The sequence below is a fragment of the Anopheles merus genome, chromosome 3R, assembly GCF_017562075.2.
Source record: "Anopheles merus strain MAF chromosome 3R, AmerM5.1, whole genome shotgun sequence".
In the NCBI taxonomy this organism is placed as follows: domain Eukaryota; kingdom Metazoa; phylum Arthropoda; class Insecta; order Diptera; family Culicidae; genus Anopheles; species Anopheles merus.
In genome coordinates this window covers 43,818,340-43,839,405 of record NC_054084.1, presented here as the reverse complement: position 1 = coordinate 43,839,405, position 21,066 = coordinate 43,818,340, and positions in this window count along the sequence as shown.

Below are 21,066 nucleotides of genomic sequence, written 5' to 3'. Positions count from 1 at the left end.
TCACACCATCACCGTCTCGCCCAAAAATGGTGTTGTGATGCGTTTATATGTACCCCCGCCCCTATGTTCTTCTTACCCGTACCGCGCACCCCATGCATTCTGACTTAGAATTCAAAGCAAAGCGAAATGGTCTAACTGAATTTGGATAAGATGAGTGATGGATATTTCATTACGATTCAGATCACATATGTTCAAAACAAAATTAACAGAAACTTGAACTAAAATTTAATGAAAAAATTAAAGGTTTCCGGCATCGGTATAATGATATAAAAAAAATGATATTAAAAACATATATATATATATATATATATATATATATATATATATATATATATATATATATATATATATATATATATATATATATATATATATATATAAAACATGATTGAACATCGAGCTTTGAAATCTATAACAAATGATGCTGTCATAGTAATGAATGGCTCACTATTTTTATGTTCTATTATATTTATATAATTTATTCCTATTTAAGTGTATTACGTGTATACGCGGGAGGATAGTAAGCTGTTGCTCCGAACGCGTCGCGGACCCGATCCAAGCGGCATCGCTGAGAGAGATATATATATATATATATATATATATATGCTTTAAAAACCTTTATATAATCCTTTATATATATATATATATATATATATATATATATAATATATATATATATATATATATATATATATATATATATATATATATATATATATATATATATATATATATATATATATATATATATATATATATATATATATTTAAAAATGAACAGAGTAAATTGTCTGTTTTACTTAATAACACTCATATAGGGATAAAAAATGTATTAATTAATTACACACGATATCACATATCATCAAAAACAAATAAAAATAAAATAAAAGAAAAACCTTACCTACAACTCGGGACCTCCGTCGTATTTTTGAGGAGAAGGGCAGGCCACATGCATCCTTTCAATTCCACGAGAATTGCAACAAGATGAATAGAAAGCCATATGCCACTAGTCACAACCAGAACACCCTTCCTGCTGGAATTTGCCCTTAAGATGGCAAATCCCAATTCAGAAACAGAGGGATATTAAAAAAATAAAAATAATAAGCAGAATAATAAGCAATAACCATACAACCGCATTCAAAAGAAACAAACAGAACAACTATTCTCTTACCTCACAAAATAATAATAATAATAATTCATTCATAAAAAAACCAGCACAACCCACAAACACAAACGAAAAAAAAAAGAAAAAAAGATTTAAATTTAATTTAATGAAAGACAATGAAAGGGGAACCTAAAGGAAAAATCGCTTAGAAATAATAAACTGAAGCTAGTCCGGTATAACGTAGTCAAAAATACAATACAATAAAAAAAATATAAAATAATAATAATAATAATAATGACCGGAGGAAATAACGGGAAAAAGACTAAGTAACTAACGACATAATATAAACCAACCTGGAAAAAAGGAGACATGGATGACAGTCCACTCCCAAACTCAGATGGTACGCCTCTGATTATACCTCTCAAAAAGAGAGTATAGGAGGATGTAACCCATCAACCTAAATAGAAGAAGAAGAAGAAGAAGAAGACAACCGCCCGTAAAGATTGTGTGCAGAATAATTGTGAAATTTTATGTGAAAACTCGAGAAAAGGTAAGTGTTCTGTGCATATTTCAGTAAATAAACTATCTTTTAATGCTTGAACACATTATTCTACAGGAAAAACATCATTTCATCCCGAAATTTGGCAACATTCGTCCGAGTATGGTTGAGCAGCTGTGTGTGTGTGTGTGTATGCCGACGGAATACGACGCCGGTAAGATGAAATGTTTTACTTTTTAAATCACAATGAATTGCAAAAATAATGCAGATTTAATGATATTGATCTTTGTTACAGTTTCTACATCAATCACTAAAGCCGGCTGTGATCGTGATCGGCACATTCTCAACTGGACCAACACACCGGTCGTTGTGTATATTCAAGCAAACCAACGTTGCCATACACCACAAAATAGCATGGAAAGGAAAATATTATAAAATAATATCATCATATATGAAAGCATTCTAATCTTTCCTTGTTTTTTTTCCACTGCAAACAGGACATTGGATCACCGCATCGACAAGTGGTTTTAATGTGCAAGTGTTGTTAAAAAGTGTGTTGTACGGTGTGTTGTGTGTTTTATTTTATTTGTATCGCTTTGCAAGAGGTATAATTATTGCGTTTAATCGTTGTAATACAGCTAACATAAGATTTACCCGAGCATTAGAAGGGGCAACAATACATGTGCCTGACGCAGAGACAACAACGCCGTCGGCATCCGTTGATACCATCCAAAGTGATGGTTGAAATCGTATTTAAACGTGTAAAACCATGTATTGGGGCATGTAAGTATTGAATAATAGTTAAAAAAAAACATTTTATCGTTGTACTGGACAATGTGCATCGAAATTTAAAAAAAGTGTGTGTGTTTTTGTTTACATCCGAATACAGAACACACAGCGTTATACTGTGGTTCGAGCACTCGCTAAGTAACGCTTGAGCTTTGAGCTTTCATTGAGCTTACATAGAATGTTACACGCTTCCTGATCAAAGGACTGCTATCGAGCAGTGTTATGAGCAGGTAGCGAGCAGTAACGCCTCCATACAAAAATCGCGAAACGTAACGCTCCTATGCTATTTGGGAAGCTTAATTCTCTCTCAGCGATGCCGCTTGGGTCGTGCTCGTCAGCCGACGAGAGATCGCTCTCGCGGAGAGCGCACCTAAGTGCCCCGCTTTATAATGCATCCAACAACTATCAACACCTTCTAAGACTTATTTTGATCACCAAAGTATGTAGGTAATTACTAGCTACGAGAAGTTTATTGGTTTACCCATTGTTGGGATGAATTTTCGCTAACCGCCTTTGAAACGGTTCTGAAACTATATTTCATACATATTATAACACGATCACATTTGATTTCACCTTTTCACTTACTTTTCTCGTCCCTTCACTAATCTGAGTTTTAACGCTTACTTAATATTAATTAATTAATATCCGTGTTACGCTTATGGCTTGGTATTTGCTCCTTACTCCTCGCTGGTTGGATTGCTTCTCCCGTTTCGCTGCGATTCTCTTGACGTTCGCCCTGTATGACTTTCGTCTCGTCAGGGGTGTTCAAACGCCAAGGGTGTCGAACGGTTTCGTCGCAACATACCCCCTCCCGTGAACTCTCCCTACTGGTGCGAAGGAGCTTTTATTGATTGGGTTCACCTACTGCAAGACGTCCAAAACAGCAAGCCTGCTCGCTGATCGTCGTTGTAGACCGATCGACGTGCGTACTAAAGCCTCTCTAACTCTCCCATCTTTCCCTGGTGTGACCTTTTCTATTTTCCCCCTGGTCCATTGGTCTTTTGGTGTAGTTCCTATTATGATCACAAGATCTCCTATCTTCAAGTCTTCGACTTCTTTGAACCATTTACTTCTTCTTGTAATGACCGGGAGATATTCTTTAAGCCACCTTTGCCAAAACTGTTCGGTAATATACCTCGCTAGTTTCCAGCTACTCCTGAGTGTTGCTTTCTGCTCTACTTCGGGTGAAAGTATTTGTTTTGTTCCGTTTGAGTTGCCTAACAGGAAGTGATTTGGTGTTAACGCCTCTTCGTCGGCTGATTCAAGCGGAATATACGTTAAGGGTCTGGCGTTTATCATTGCTTCAGCTTCTAACAATATTGTTTCTAACGATTCATCATCTGGCTTCCGCGGTGAGTCTATTACTGTACTGATTGCCGTTTTGACTGACCTAACTAGTCTTTCCCAAGCGCCACCCATGTGTGGTGTTGCAGGTGGTATAAATTTCCAGTTAGTTATTTGGCTTATAAATGTAACTGCAAGTGCGCTACTGATCTCTTCTTTAATTTCATTGCTAGTTCCTTGAAAGCAAGTCGCGTTGTCAGACCAAAACTCTATGGGCGTGCCTCTTCTAGCAATGAATCGCTTTACTGCCATAATACAAGATTCTGTGCTCAGAGAATAAACTACTTCTAAGTGCACGGCCCTCACTGTTAAGCACGTGAAGAGTGCTATCCAACGTTTTGCATTAGCTCGACCTACACGCACTAGTACTGGACCGAGATAATCCACTCCGGTGTAGGTAAACGGCTTGGTGAAGGCTGCCAGGCGCATTTTTGGGAGGGAAGCCATCGGTGGCGGCCTCGGATACCTTCTTTACTAATGCTCGTAGATTGGGGATGTCAAAGCATTGGCGTATTTCGTTCACTACTGTCTCTCTGTTTGCATGTCGATACTGGTAGTGGTACCAACCTACAATAAGGAACGTAAGGTGATTATTTTTGGGAAGTAAAACTGGGTACTTAGCTGCAAAGGTAGCGTAGATTGATGCACCGATCCGTCCTCTCATCCTTAGTACACCTTCTTCGTCCATGAAGGGCCACTTTTTATAGATAGGACTGGATTTGCGGACATTCCCGTGCCGTTCGTCCGGGCCTCCAAGTGTCTTGCTCAGTTTCGTCACCTCTTCTGGGAAGGCTTCGTGTTGCGCAAACTTCCATAGCGCCAATTCTGCTTTACGCAGCTCGTTCTGCTTGAGTATTCCAACCTCCAAAGGTGTACTGGACACTTTGCGCCGCAAATTTTCTATGTACCGAATAGCGTAAGCAACAGATCTAAGAAGTTTCCTCCAGTAGTTGAACCGCGCTAGATCGATTGGTGGGTTCACTGGGCGAATATGTAGATGTGTCGCTCGTACTTCTTCATCGGTATCGGAGACTGATTGTTTTGCCGGCCATCGTGCCTCAGATTCGTGTAGGAAGGAGGGGCCACGTAACCACGGATTGTCCATCGTCAACTCGGGCCCGTTATTCCACTTAGTCGCTAAGTCGGCCACATTTTGTTTCGAGGGCACCCACCTCCAGTCTCGTGGTTCGGTTGATGTCAGAATTTCCCCCAGCCGTACCGAAACGAACTGTTGATACCGTCGAGGATTTGCTGATTGTATCCACGTCAAGCACACGCTCGCATCAGTCCAAAGTATATGGCGTTTTATAGGGAAGGAATGATTATCTCTTATAACGTTTAACATTCGAACTCCTAGGACTGCCGCCTTCAGCTCGAGCCTTGGGATAGAGATGGTTTTTATAGGGGCTACTTTAGTTTTTCCACCTATAAGCCCAACATGAATCATTCCATCAATCTCTATCCGAAAATAGGCAACGGAACAGTACGCGGTTTCACTTGCGTCTACGAACACATGCAGTTGCAGATCATGAAGGTTTTCGGGGTATGGGGAACGAAAATAGCATCTCGGTATGCGTAATTTTTCTAAGTGTGGTAGTAGTTTTATCCACTCCCCCCATCGTTGACATAAGTCGGTTGGTATTTGGTCGTCCCATTCAATACCCTTTACCCACATATCCTGAATAAGAGTTTTTCCATGTACGAGGAAAAACGATATTAGTCCCATGGGATCAAACAGACTCATTACCACCCTCAGAACCTCTCGTTTTGTGGGAATGTGATGTTCGCGGAGAATATGTCGTATATTTTCGTTTGAGGAGAAGGAGAATGTGAAGACATCTTCTTTTATCTTCCATTTCATTCCTAGGACCGATCCGGTGTTTTCTCCTCTTTCCAACATCAGATCTTTAGAGGTCTCTTCGGCGGGGTCTCCAATACTGTTCAGCACTTCTGCGGAGTTAGATAGGAATCGCCGAAGCGTAAATCCTCCCTTCGAATGTACGTGCTTTACTTCTTTCGTTACCTCTATAGCTTCTGCTACCGTGGTGAAACTCTGCAGATAATCATCTACGTAGTGGTTATCAATTATCGCCTTTGCGGCTCGGGGAAACTTTTCTATGTATTCTTGTGCGTTCAAATTTTTTACGTATTGTGCCGAGGCAGGCGAACACGTTGAACCGAATGTCGCTACATCCATAACGTATACTTGCATATGGTCTGACGGTCTGTTTCTGTACACAAAACGTTGCGATTGGCGATCGGGGTGTCGAATTTTTATTTGATGGAACATTTCCATTATGTCGCCTGATACCGCTACGGGAAACTGTCTAAATTGGCTTAGTACTTGTGGCAGCGGGGTCAATAGGTCTGGACCTTTCAGCATTTTTGAGTTAAACGATACTCCTGAGACCTTGGCTGCTGCATCCCATATCAGTCTAATCTTACCCGGCTTCTTCGGGTTCTGTACAATTCCCAACGGTAAGTACCATACTTTTCCTACCTCCACTGCGGAGAGTTCTGTAAGACTGGCTTTGTGTGCGTAGCCTTTTGTTTCGTACTCACTAATAGTCTGTCGTACTTTTTCTTCTAATGCTGGATTTTGAACGAATCTTCTTTCTAACGCTTCCATTCGTCTAACGGCCATAGGATAACTGTCGGGAAAGTTTGGGCAATCGGTGTTCCATAATAAGCCTGTTTCGAAGCAGTTACCTGAATCTACTCGTTTTGTGGTTTCTCTCAACAAGAGGTTTGAACGCTTTTCTTCTTCTGAGTCCAAAATTCCACTTGCCGTTTTCGTGCCATAGTCCTCTATCGTAAAGTAGTCTCGCAGTTGATCGTTTACTTCTCTGTCACTATCTATTGGCGGTGCGGCGTGAAAATTTACAAGCGCTGTCGGTACCCCTTTTGGGACTCTTCCTCCATAGATCGACCAACCTAGTCGACACATGGCAGCAATGGGATCGGACGGTTGTCCTTCACGGAGCTTGATCGGTACCCCGACTCGAATGTTGTCCAACCCGATCAGGAGCTGTGGCTGCACGTGTGTGTAGCTCTGTATCGGCAGCCCTCTAAGGTGTATATGTCTTTGTTGCAGTGCTTCGTAATTTAGTGTCTGTGTTGGGAGCATTAGCCGGCCGACCGTTCTGACGTTCTCTAATCTGTACCTCGTGTTTCTATCTTTTCCGGAAATATGAAGGTTTATTACTTCGGAGTTGGGCTCTTTCCTCGTTACATGTCCTGTCCATTGCAGCGTTAGTGGTGTTTTTTGACCGTGTACACCCAACTCTGTTGCTATTGATTCGTCGATTAGTGAGTATGTCGATCCTTCATCTACGAAAGCGTATATTGTTAGAGAGTTGTTGTTATGGTACAGGGTAACGGGTAGGATTCGGAATAAAGGACTAATAGAATTTACCTCATTTGCATGTGTTGCGCACGCACTTACGGCATCTTCGGTTGTCGACGGGGAATGTAACAGCTTGTGGTGGCGTAAGCGACATCCATCCACCCCACAGCCATGCCATGACTTGCAAGGCCATTTGCCGTGGTTGTTGAGGCATGTTCTACATAGGGATTTCGTGTTCACAAATTTCCAGCGATCACTCACATCTGCAGCTTTAAATTGCTCACACTCGTAGACACGATGCCCCTCACGCTGACATACCGCACAGGTTTTCTTATGTGGCGTACTAGATGGTCGAGATAGAGATGCTGCTCTCTCATTTCTCTGCGACGCTTCGAAATTTGTTGTAGCATGCGTATTCAAGACGGCCGTATTTTTTCTTCTAGTTTCTCCTATTCTGCTTATCTCTCTCAGATCGTTTGTCACCGCACAAGCGCGCCTTGCCAGGTTGTTTACATAGGTACTAAACCCTTCCAACCCGTCCGCTGCTTTCTCTTCCTGAAATGCAGCCCAGTTCAGCCTCATCTCCCCGCTCAGCTTCTCTTCCAACTCTTCTAACGGCATTGGATTGTTCAGGTGCGCGTTCAGTTTAGCTGCCTTCATCTGGTTTGTTAGTGCTTTCACTGCTAACCCGAACTCTATAACGGTTCTCATTTTATCCGGTCTCGGGGGTGGCAAGTTACGAATTTTGTTTAAAAGTGAACGAATCAGTAGGCTCGGTTTTCCGTAAACCATCTTTAACGATTCTATCACATCTGGTACGTTCTCTTTTATCGTCAGTTGACCCTTCACCAGTTCAAGCGCATTGCCCTTAAGGCATCTTTGCAATCTTATTAGATTCTCAGCACTACTAAATCCACACGTTTTGGCCGCTTCCTCGAAAGTACTAAGAAACAGCGGCCACTCTTCCGGATCCCCACTAAATATCGACACTTCTTTGCCAAGGACGTGACGCGCAGCGATTTGCCTTCCAGACAAGCCTTCTTTCCCTTCCCTTTCGCTTTCATCTTTCTTTTCTTCGCTCGCTTGTCCCTCGACACTTGACGTCGCTAGAGGTTTTATATTAGATACTCCGGGTTTGGAGAGAGTGTCTTCACGAGGTGATATTTCTTCATCAGTCGATCCTTGGCCAGTTTTTAGCCAGCACACTATTTTCTCGCTATAACTGACCTCTGAGCCCGCTCGGCTGGCTTGAGATAGTTCTCTCATGATTTCGCGCTTTCTCTCCAGGGACTCACGACGTATACTCTGTTCTTGAGCCTTCATCTCAGCTTCGGCTTTGAGTGATTTCTCCCGAAGAATACTCTCCTCTTCGGCAAGCTTTTTCTTCTCTTCTAACTGACGTATCAGCTCTGCGTTCTCACGACATGCGATCTCTCGCTTTTCTGCGATCTCCCTCTCTCGCATCCGTTGTTCCTCTTCCACTAGCTTAAGCTTCTCTTCCACGTTTAGTGAGAGGATAGTTGATGTAACACTTACTGGTGCAATCTTCTCGCTTCGCTTAGTGGAGGCCGTTGACCCCTTCCTCGATCGCGTAGCGGGTTTCAAGCTGGCTGTGTCCCGATCGTCACGGAATTTGGCAGCCGTGGACTCCTGCTTCATTCTGCACGCGGAGCATACATACCTTGATGCTGGATCTTTGACGGTAACGGTCAGTCCCGCACACGTAGCATGTTCCCATTTTGTGCACAAGCAGCACTTCTCCATCGTGGCTTTCTCATCCTGTGGTTGGCTACACAGCTGGCACTTCGGTGTAGTGTCCATCCTTCTATCTCTTTCTCTTACGTGAGAGAAAATTTCAGAATTTGTTGGGATGAATTTTCGCTAACCGCCTTTGAAACGGTTCTGAAACTATATTTCATACATATTATAACACGATCACATTTGATTTCACCTTTTCACTTACTTTTCTCGTCCCTTCACTAATCTGAGTTTTAACGCTTACTTAATATTAATTAATTAATATCCGTGTTACGCTTATGGCTTGGTATTTGCTCCTTACTCCTCGCTGGTTGGATTGCTTCTCCCGTTTCGCTGCGATTCTCTTGACGTTCGCCCTGTATGACTTTCGTCTCGTCAGGGGTGTTCAAACGCCAAGGGTGTCGAACGGTTTCGTTGCAACACCCATGTATCAGGATAAATAGTCTTGAGTATCAGGGATTCGACTCATGCAAGAGTTGGGCACACGACAAGCATTCTTTTGATAAAATTAGTTATAATGGAGAAAGCGGGGCAAAATGGCACGCTAAGGACTTTGCTCTGTATCCCATTGGGTAAATCACTTTAAACTTAAGTTTTAACGGCAATCGATGCTTTAACATTTTATTTATGAAAAACAATTAGAAGTAGACGTATAAACAAATAATATAAATGTACATAATTAAATTTAACAATCAACATCAAAAGTCGTGAACATGTATTGTGCGGGATAGAATGGTCGTGGAATGGGGCAAAATGGACATACATCAAATATACATCAAAGGGGCCAAATAGTTCAGAACATTAGACTTTAGGCTTTGATTTAAGCTCTTGTAGATGCAAAAGGTAGAATTGTAGGGGTAAAGTTTATGTTTTGTCAAAGAGTAAAGGTAAAGAGTTTTGTTAATTAACTAGCTGATTTACCCGGTTTTACAGGGATAACATGAATGTCTCGTTTTAATTAAAAAAGGAATTTATAGAATATAGAAAAAAAAAGAATTTATAGAATATATAGAAGAATCCAAAGAGTACAAAAACTATTACAATGATTCTATCCTAAAGCATCGATTCTTCTTATCTGTCGTAACAACCGAGGTAGGTAGTTAAGAACTGATATGACAATCATTGGATACCAGTGAGTTTATTGGTTTACCCCTATATCAGGATAAATAGTTTTGAGTATCAGAGATTCGACTCATGCAAGAGTTGGGCGTATGACAGGCATTCTTTTGATAAAATAATTTAATAGAAACTTAAATACATCAATTAAAAAATGTTCGGTTTTAAAAATTATGTACGCCGAGAGTAAAATGATCGAAATTTTAGGCTTTCCTGTTTTTTTAAAGCTACAGTAAACGCACTGAAGTTATTGTTTTTATCAAACTAGTTAATTTGGCCCGGTTGCAGGATTTGGCAACAGAACCTTAGATGTGACTGACTGACTTAGACTGACTGCAGGGCACATTTAAAGGTTTTCATGCACATGTAGATAATCAATTTTCTTATATTTTGATGTTTTTTTTAAATTAAAACTCTATATGACCGTGTTGCTATCTTGGTACAGGTTCCTATCCAATTCTTATCCCGGTTCATAGCCCATCCTTTTTTATATATGCAATATGTGGTAAATGTTACTGTTTCCATTACATTAGAAACCATGGTCCACTTTCTTTCTCAGTATGTTTGACTATCGGCTGGACTCGTGGTACAGTCGTCAACTCATACGACTTAACAACATGCCAACCATGGGTTCAAGTTCCAAATGGACCGTGTGTTCAAGTTCCAAATTGACCCATACGTATGACTGACTATTATCCTGCTATGGGTTATCAATAAGTTATTGAAACCCCGATGTGGTACAGACAGGCCTCGACCGACAACGGTTTTTGTGGCAAAGAAAAAGTTGTTTGACTATTCCGCTATCATTGACCATTTTTACAACCACATACAACATACAAAATCAAATTTAGTCATTCTTTTTTTATAGACTTTGAGCCAATTGGCCACATTCACCTCTTTTAATAATTTAATATTTACCTAAAATTTTACAATCTTCTTTGCAAGCCATTTGTGGCTTGCAAATCACGTTATACCGGGTAGTTTCAGTTTACTTAAAGCTATCCGTTTATTTTATTGTTTGTTACAATTGTGGTTTTGGTTAGAGTTGTTTATAAAAGTTAGTAATATGAAGGAATTTTAAAAGTTTACGCTGGCAATCAATGTCTGGTGAGAGGATGGTTTCGATGCTGTGGTCCAATTTGCAGGTGATGCGTTCTGCTGTATAACCATGGCATTCGGTTAAAATGTGACGGATGGTAATGTCGACGCCACAGAAAATTTAGTCGTTCTGAACTTATGGAACAGCTACTATTAAATGTCATGGCATGTTCATATGATATATGGATCCGAGACTCCCATCCACAGGTCTCACTGTCACGACTTATTATTGACCCGTGCCCCACCTTCGGCAAGAATATTTGAGCACCAAATAACCATATATCTATGAGTGCCAAATGCTAATAAAACAATTAAACTAACTTCATTCAATTTTGTTACTTTATCATTTTGCCATGTATAAAAGAAACCCTGACCTAGGAATTATTCCCTGTATGTTATTGTTCCATTATTTTTCCCTATAGGAGTTGCTGTTCATTTCAGGTTTTCAGTTCAGTTCAGTTGTAATGCCACTGCTGAACCATAAAATATTTTTTCCCGCTAGATATACTTTCAATGAATGAATAAATATTAATATTTAATTGTTTTAACTGTTGATTCAACTGTTTAACACAACTCGTACAAAGCCTTATCCACTCATCTACGTATGGAGGCCCAATCCATGGGAAATATAAATCCGCTATATGCATGCTTTTAAGATCTTCATTTAAACCTAGTTTTTCACCTCCAATGTGTTCACTATACTGCATTGTACCCGAATTTTTGGATTAATCTATAATACAAATTTGTATTTGTTCAACGTTCATAGTGTACGATTTTGCAGTCCTTTCAAGCGAGCATTTGATTTCACTTGGATGATAGTTCGAAGCAAGTACCTATTTGTCTTAATTTTTGGTTAAATGTTTTGTACCACACAACACTACTACGCGTGATCAAATGGATGGAACGGGGTATAATCTCTACCACAGAATTATTTAGAAACACTGGGAATAATTTGATAATTGTTGATACACTTACAACACGTTGGTAGACGAAAACAATGATGTCTTTCGATTTGAATACCTCAATGATTCAATCAATCTACCACTGCTTGTTGCCTCGAAGACAGGCATCTCCTTCATGAAATAAAAATCATCCAAGCACCCATAGCTGGTTAGCAACACTGTTCTATAGTGAGTAACTTTTTCGTACACAGATTTTCTATAGTGAGCAAGCGTCACCTATGAGCGTAAAGTGAGCGTAACTTCGTTTTGTATAGGGAGATTTTGACAGTACGTGATTCCTTTTTCTTCTTTTTTGGCACAGCAACCGGTATTGAGCTATCAGTGACTTATTGAATACCCATAGCAGGATAATCAGTGCTACGTATTGTGGGCTCGATCCGTACAAGGCAAAAAACCCAGCAACCCAGTTTTGACGACATTACCATGGGATTCTTCCCGGCCATTTCTCCCAGTCATTCCCGGCCACACGGGAGGAGTACAAACATTTGCAGTACGTCAGTACTTTTAATTTGACTGCTCCATGGACTTTTTGTGATGGCAGAAATCGTTTCAACATGACACTCGGATATTTTTAACCTATGTAAAGATACTTTAGCTTTTTTCGATATGAAATCGCTATACGCATTCAGCCATACCGGTGAAGTCGTTCGCCGCAATCCATTCGTCGCTCAATTTAAAATGAACCTATAAAAACAGCTTTTTTGCGTTTATAATCTGGTATTAATCTGCTTTTTGGATTGCTATGTCATTAATGTTTGTGTTGTTGCAAAAGATGCCAAATTGTTGTATTTGTGTTGTGTGATTTTATCACTCCAAACAAATTATAAATGAATTAAATTCAATTTGTAATTGATAATGACGACCAAGAAGAGCAACTATTGTAGAATAATAACGTAGGCTGCTTCGCGAATAATTACGAGAAATGGTCTTAAATACAAATACACACAAAAAGAACCTAGCACTTCCCTGTCCCACAATATTCGGCCGCTTCCACCCATCCTATACGATATGCAATTTTTTTTCTTTGTGGTTTGTTTCATCAACACCGGGACAACTTTTCTGATTGAGAATCAGACATAGCAAATCGTTAATTGTTCATAACGATAACGTCAACTTTATTTTAAGTTTTAATTAGCTAATCAAATAATAAATTCAACATAGGGTAAATGTACCAATGGTGGTGCAATTTGTAGTGGTACAGATGTGTTTTAATGGATTTAAAGTGTCAGGAAGGACAATTTGTGAATATTTTAACACATAACAATTGGAATATGTATTATCTTTGCAACCACAACCATTTTTACCATGCAACACTTCAAATTTACGAGAAAAATACTGTTCAATCTTATGATTTCGGATAATCTTTTCTTTCGTGTTTCGGTGTAACTTTTCTAGCGTTCGATATTTACCGGCGGTTGTGGCTTGTTCAGTTGCAAAATTAGAAGAGGGTTTATTTGTAGAACTACACTTATACTTATAAACTAATCGCCCGAGCCGAAAGCTCAAAGCTCAACGAAACAATTTTCGTGTTTCGTTAAACACGATTAGATGACAGGGCTTCGTGCCTTTGTCTTAACAAATACATATTTTTTGACTGGTTCGATGTACCTATAATGGTGATATGGTTCCTATAGCCGTCGTGATGTGTTCCTATAGTGGTGGTAAACAAAAATGCCTCAAAACAGTGTATAATATCAATGTAACTTAGTTTTGAAGCTGTTTTCGTGTGAATAGCAAGGATAACTGCCATTAGATTGGTTTTTTTCGTAATTTGATCGTAAAAAATGTATGATTGATCGTAATTGATTGATGAAAATATTGACTCGAAGGAGAATTTTGGATAAAGTCTTGCGCGTTTCTTTCTGTTTTCTAAGCTACTAATAATTACCAATCTTGTAACGACGATTTGCCAGATAAGAAAAGGACGAAAAAGTCTTTTCGTCATCTATTTGTTAAATCTAAACCGCTAGTGATGTCAGCGTAAACAAGTTCAAAAAATGAACGGATTTGTTCCGCTCCGCTTCGAATTGCTCGACTCCAGCAGTTGCTCCAACAAGTACTGAATAACCTGTCATCAAGTACCTGTCGTCAACCCACACCCAGAAGAGTTTGCTTGATTTGAAGTCGATTTTTCACTCAGTCAGATAAGCGAATTTTGGCCTTTGTTTGGTAAATTACTTACAGAAAACTCATTTCTGTTGCTTATTTTAATGAAAACAGTATGACATGTCAAAAATATTGCCGAAAAAAATCTAAAATGTCATGTTTTTATTGATTTTACAACTAAGACCACTATAGGAACATGTCTATTTTGTGTACCTATAATGGCACTATCGTAAAAAATACTTGCAGCAGCTTCCGTGGTATGTTGGTGGAGTGGATCGTGCACCAGCGCCAGACTAATATCGTTATTGGCTGCATGGTGTACTGTTGATGTTCGGATTACTGCAGGACGACACCAAAATATCCAGGACCCTACAGGAAGCAGTCTCATTTAAAATGCTCAATCATCTGCGTCACCTATTTGCCCTTATATTGTCTGAGGAAATGTCCCAGAATCCTCTCTTATTGTAGGACGGAAACGTCAACCACGTTTGTGAGGACTTTCACCGTCAAAATCTGGCACGGAACTCCGTTGAAGACTCCGAGCAGAATCGGCTGCTACGAGCTGGCAAGCACCTCAAAGTGCTGCAACTCATTGATCAGCACCTCATTGATCAGCATCCATGAGCATCCGCTTGTGCCCTCGATCGCGCCCTGCAGGGCGTTATGGGAAATCGCCGAACTTTCGGTGGTAAAGCAGTGCTGATGTGTGGCAACCTTCAATAGATACTGCCAATCCTTCCGCGTGGTACCGATACCCAGGTTCTGAGACAGTGCATCTGGCGGAGCATGCTGAGGGGCAAATTGAGGGCAAATTGCGTTTGCGGGAATAAGGGGGAAACATGTGTGTGCGGACAGCCAGGGCTGTTCAAGATGCTGCAGAGCAGAAAGAGTTCGTAGAATTTCTGCTCAGCATCGGCGAGAGTCATACAACATACGATATACGACATACCCGGGTTTCGGTACGGCGTTTGCCAAACTGCCACGGGACTTGATATTACCTGGAACATCTGATCCTAAAAGTAAAGTAAATTTATCGTAAACAGTTTGAACTTAGATACATACATTATTATTATTCCAAGAGGTACACCATCCACAATTTAATTTATGAAATATAAAAAAAAATTAAAAAACCATGTATTAATATACTGCAATGTATGTTATAAAATGGTTGATTGAAGTGCAATTCTTATATGACCCCCAATAAACGCTGCATAGCCCTGTATCCGGGCCATTTTAACTAGTTTATTTCAAATGCTGTACATACATTTACTCACCAAAATGTTTTAAAATTAGGTTGAGATTGTGTTATTATCGTGTTGGTATGCAAACGGGTTCAAAAATGTTCCTGCAACAAATACACGTGAAACAAATTGATTTGTTTCTCTTGCAACAAAATTGATCCAGCAACCTGAGTTTGGCAATTCGTCCAAACGATTTGGCAACAAATGTTCTCACAATATTTTCATGGAACCTGGCCAAATTAGAAATTCCAGTTTAAAGGACATTTCGGAGAGTACAAACTAACCTATCGTACAATATCATAACTGAATGGAGATGGTATTGTACGATATCCTAAAAAAACGCAACACGATGTGATTGTTTTTATTGACGTTCATGACTTGCATCCTTTAAAGTTAATTTACATGGCTATTTATCGGCAGATTTAGACGTCCGACTCCTCAAAAGAATGGAAGTGGGCTGCCGACAGTATATTTTCACTTCTTTTGGTATTTTACTACAACTTCTTCCTTCTTCATCTTCTTATATTCGATGTAAACGTCCTAAATGGACTAGTGTTGGGTTTCATTAATCTTTCTTTGAGATTAACTCGTAGGAATCTTCTGTGATGAGTCATTCGATTCTCGAATCTCCAAAGATTCATGAAACTCAAGCATGGAGATTCAGATTCATTCATTCATGGTAAAGTTTCATTCAGATTCATGAATATGAATCAGAGTTACCCAACACAAAAGTGGATATGCCGGTCTATACAGGGTTTCTATACAGTCCTTACTACGGGGGATAGGTCCATTCCCACGACGGACTTCTTATTCTATCGTACGAGTTGACTATGGTACCGCTCCTTATCTTAAGTAACTTTCGCATTTTCCGACACATTTTCCCGTTTGATGCCGCATTGAAAGAAAATTGTTTTGGTACTTTGTGTTATAACCGACTCCAGAGCCGTGGGTACCTGGAGCTGGCTTATTTATGTAGGCTTTTTAAAATCTGAAATTCCATGAAATCGCATATTTCCTTTATATAACATTATTGTGCATGTTTTCTGAAACCTTAAAACATTTAACTGGAGGTTTTTAATTAACAATATACTTTTCTAACTTGTCCTGTGGTATAGTTGTCAACAATAAGTCTCGAATGCCTGCATAGGTTGGCATGTCCGAGTATGACATTATTCAAAATTGTTGACTTGAAGAAAAACTTTTCTAACTGTGTGATTAGAACTACAAATGTGTTTGGTTTTTGCTTTAAAAATGCTTTTTTTGTGTGATACACAACATGCTAAAATGTTCATTAAAATAATACAAAAAACATTATTTCAATGATTCGCGATGCAATGCTGGTGGCTAGCAATTGCAATTGGTTGCATTCAATGCATTTGATTGATACATGCGATCTAAAATTTGGTATCATTGATAATCAAAAGGAACCAGACATCAAGGATTGAGTAAACCAAGCAACAACGTTGTAGCACAGAAAACAGAACTTATTATAAACCATATTGTAACACACTTCGGAAAGCCAAACCACCCTATTGCAACACATTCATTATAACACATACAGCAAATCAGGTTATACCATAACAACACATCCGGAAGAGTTCAGACCACTCCGTTCATATAAAAAACAATTGTGATACATTTCTTGAAAATACCTTAAACACACATAGTAAGCAAATCAGGCGTTACTGCAGCAAACTAGGTGAACCTAGAACGCATAGCAACTTATAAGCTCACACCATTTCAATTTATAAATTGTTACCAGTAACAATAACATTTAATTAGGACAAAAACACATTCCACAACCAAATGTACGAAACCCATAACTTATCTTGAGTATAAACAAAACCAATTCCGACCATGGCAAGTCAGATTCGTTCGGAATGTCAATATAGGACGTTACGCTTCCTAAAACTACGACTTCAACTTATTTCAATAGTTTAGTTATGTCCCCCTCCTTAAGGTAAGGCAAGTCCAACGTTTCCAGTAAGGGAAACCTCTTAAAGGTTTCTATGATCGCCTGGACGATCAAGTGTTGAAAAGTCCGCTTAGAAAAAAGTGTTATTTCACCTCGATACATGTCAGCGAAACACTAACCTACCGCGACGGTACTCGATGTACAGTTGTGCTATCATCACATTACATGGCGACCGTATTCAAAATCGAAATCATTTCATGCCGACCTATCTGGCTATCTTCCGAACTTACTACACTGTTAAGGATGTAAATTAGAAAAAAAAACATGAACATTGAACAAACACAATAAATATGTTTTCTTTAGCAACCTTTTTACTACCAATATTTAAGCGACAATATTTGATACATATTTTAAAGAATGTAAACAACAATAACTCTGACAGACTACATTTCTACTCCAATCAATCACCACGCCTTGTCCGTAAATGAAGTAAGCGAATGAAGTAAAAATATAAAGACGTGTTTTTGCACCAAATAATAATTATAAGTTATTAAAAAATATCATTATACAAATTCTACTAAAATTTCCTACGTTAATTCCTACGCTAGTTCTTACGCTGCACATTTACTGCCGAGTATTCCTGGAACTGTTCCTAAAAATAAATTAAATCAGGAGCTTTTACTGGATCAACATGGGATCATGATCGGTTACAGGACCGACATGTGTTCAATTTCAGTTCCAGGTTCTATATGGGTTTACTTTCAATTCCATGACCGGTATGGGTTCACGATAAGTTCCAGAACCAGTATGAGTTCATGATAGGTTGCAGGACCAGTATGAGTTCATGATACGTTCCAGGCCCAGTATGGGTTTATGATCAGTACCAGGGCAGGTAGGTTTCATGACCGGTGTCGGTTCACGATTGGTTCCAAGATCGGTAAGGCTTCATGATAGGCACCAGGGCTGTTATGGTTTCATGATAGTTTCCAGGTCCAGTATGAGTTCATGATAGGTTGCAGGACCGGTGTGGGTTAATGATTAGTTCTTGGACATGTATAAGCTTTTATTTCCAGAACCGGTTTGGATTCAGTATCATTTTCTGGACAGGCATAGGTTCAGTAACCAGGTGCAGGACCGGTATTAGGTCATTTGAACTTCTTGAACCAAAAAAGTTGATGTTTTGGTGTCAGGACCAGTGTTGGTTAGATTTTGGTTTTAAGTCCCTGAAGGGGTCGTCATTAGTTCTTAATTTTATTTGAGTTTAGAGACTATTGTTTTCAGTGTACTCTTTACAGTAAAGGGAATCTTTTAAATTTAGTTGCGTAGCCCTGTAACCTGGCCAAATTAACTAGTTAAGCTCAAAGTTTGTAATGAGTGCAAAAGTTGGAGGTGGAGTACTGCAGGATAAGATTGACACATTGCCACAAAAAGGGTAGATATACATATTTAAATGATATGGCAGGATTTAAAGGTAAACAAACGATAAATAAGAATAAGGAGTTTTTTTTTATGCAGAACTATTATTTTAGCAATCACTTCCTGTTATCCTGGAAAGATGAAATTTCTCTCAGTGTACTGTACCACTCTAAGGCATTTTCTTCATGAAGTTGAGCAAAATCGGTTGAGTGCTTCATTTCCAACAAAATATTAACATCATTACATCATGATGAAACCGTAAAAAATAGGAAAATAGGAAGGAGAAAAAGAGGGGGATGGGGTAAAAGGAGCTCAAAAAATCATACCCTGAACTATAAACTACCTTTGTGCCAAATTTGGCCCAAATTAATGTGGTTGATATTTCGTTATGCAAAACTGTACAACCATTCATTTTGATTTATTAGAATAAGAAGATGTTCTAAATTGCTGGAATATTTTAAGAATTCACGTGTTGGCAGTAATTTTTCATGTCGATAGAGTATAAATACAGCATAGTTTTATTTAGGTAAAACAAATGTATTATAGGGACTACTGATGTGCGTTTCGGAGCGCACCAATGGCTCCGGCGCCTGCTCCGCACCAACAACTCCAGACTCAGCTCCGAACCAACGGCTCCGGACTAATGGTTCAATGGAAAGGTCATTTTGCAATAGCGTAAAATTTGAATCTATCTTCTCGCGAGTGTTGAAGCTAACGCCTGATGTGATTGCAGTATTGACGGGCATATCGTTGTGTAGCATTTGTCGGTCCTCTTCACTCGTTCACTTATAAAATTTCGCCCTGATCGGATCACTCGTTCTCAAGATATGCAACTCTATAGCTTGTAAACAATGTTAAATACTTACCGAACTTTTTGATGAATTCCTTCAGATTTGACTTACTCGGCTATTCATCGGCCGGTTTGGTCTAGTGGTGTTTAAAACGGATATTTTTGAAGATCAGCTCAGTTCCGTTTAAGTCATAAAGGTGATTGAATCATTCAATCGTTCGTTCTCTGCTAAACCTGTCAGTGAATGTCTAATCTGCAGTCAAATAGAAAGAGAACATATTAGGGTTCTACCAAGGATTTTTAGTTGATTCCCAAATTTTGGTGGATGGTTCTCATAGTTTTTTAGTTCAGTTTAGTTTTAGTCCACGATTTATTGAGCGTTACTCAGATTTTTTTGGTTGGATTGTATTTATATATACCAAATAAGACGATACCAAAATTATGAGGTTTGAAAACGGTGAATAAATCGTGAGATGGACCCAAAACATTACAGATGTAAGCACAAGGAGGCGCGTAGTAGGCGTTTGTGAGTTCAGCTTTAACAATGGCTTTATTTGCATGCAAAGATTAACGAAAGTTGGACTATATGTACTTAAGCAAATCTGATCCGGTAAAGCAAAGTAAGAAAAAATAACTACAAAAAAGGTTCCCTGCTCGTACGCTTGCCGATGCTCTACGATATCCCGAAACCGAACCTCTTCCTTTTAGGCCTCTCGAGCACTCACCCACTCACACGTGTGGTGTTCATCGCGTTCCGGCCACGATCGGGTTCGCCCAATCATTTCTACTCTCGCTGCACATTTCGCCCGGTTTGATAGATACTGTTGCAGGGCTCGCCTAAGTTCTTTTCGTAACATCCCCCAGCCCGTGACCAATACGCTATTGGTCATCCTTTCTTATCTCTAATAAGGCAAGTTTAGCCACCGGGCTTCTGAGGGTCCCTGTACTTGTTCGCACCCAAGCTTGTCTTGTTCGCCCGTCGGCTCCCGAAACCACTCGTTCTACTAGCCCTCTCTTCCACTGATTCCTAACCCCACCGTCGACTATCAGAACCATATCTCCTACCTCAATCTCTCTCACAGCCTCAAACCATTTGCTTTGCCGCACTAACACCGGGAGATACTCTTTTATCCACCGTCTCCAAAATCCGTCCAGGATATGTTGCACCATTTTCCAGTTGCTCCGTAACCCCGTCTGAAGGCTAGTCGGTGCCACCGGTCTCTGTTTCACTCCCGATGAACTGCCCAGCAAGAAGTGGTTAGGAGTAAGAGCCTCCTGCTCCGCCGATTCCAGCGGGATGTACGTCAGAGGGCGTGTGTAGATCATTCCCTCCGCTTCCACTATCACCGTAAGCAGCGTCTCGTCATCGGGTGTACGCTGTAGTTCCGTCATCGTACTAATCGCAGCCTTCACCGATCGCACCATGCGTTCCCATACCCCTCCCATATGGGGTGCGCCAGGGGGGTTAAATTTCCATCGGGTGTTCGCGTTGGTGAAGGTCGCAGCTAAGGCATCGTTGCGCTCGTCGATTTCCTTCCTTAGCTGCTGGCTGGCTCTCACGAAATTCGTCCCGTTGTCGCT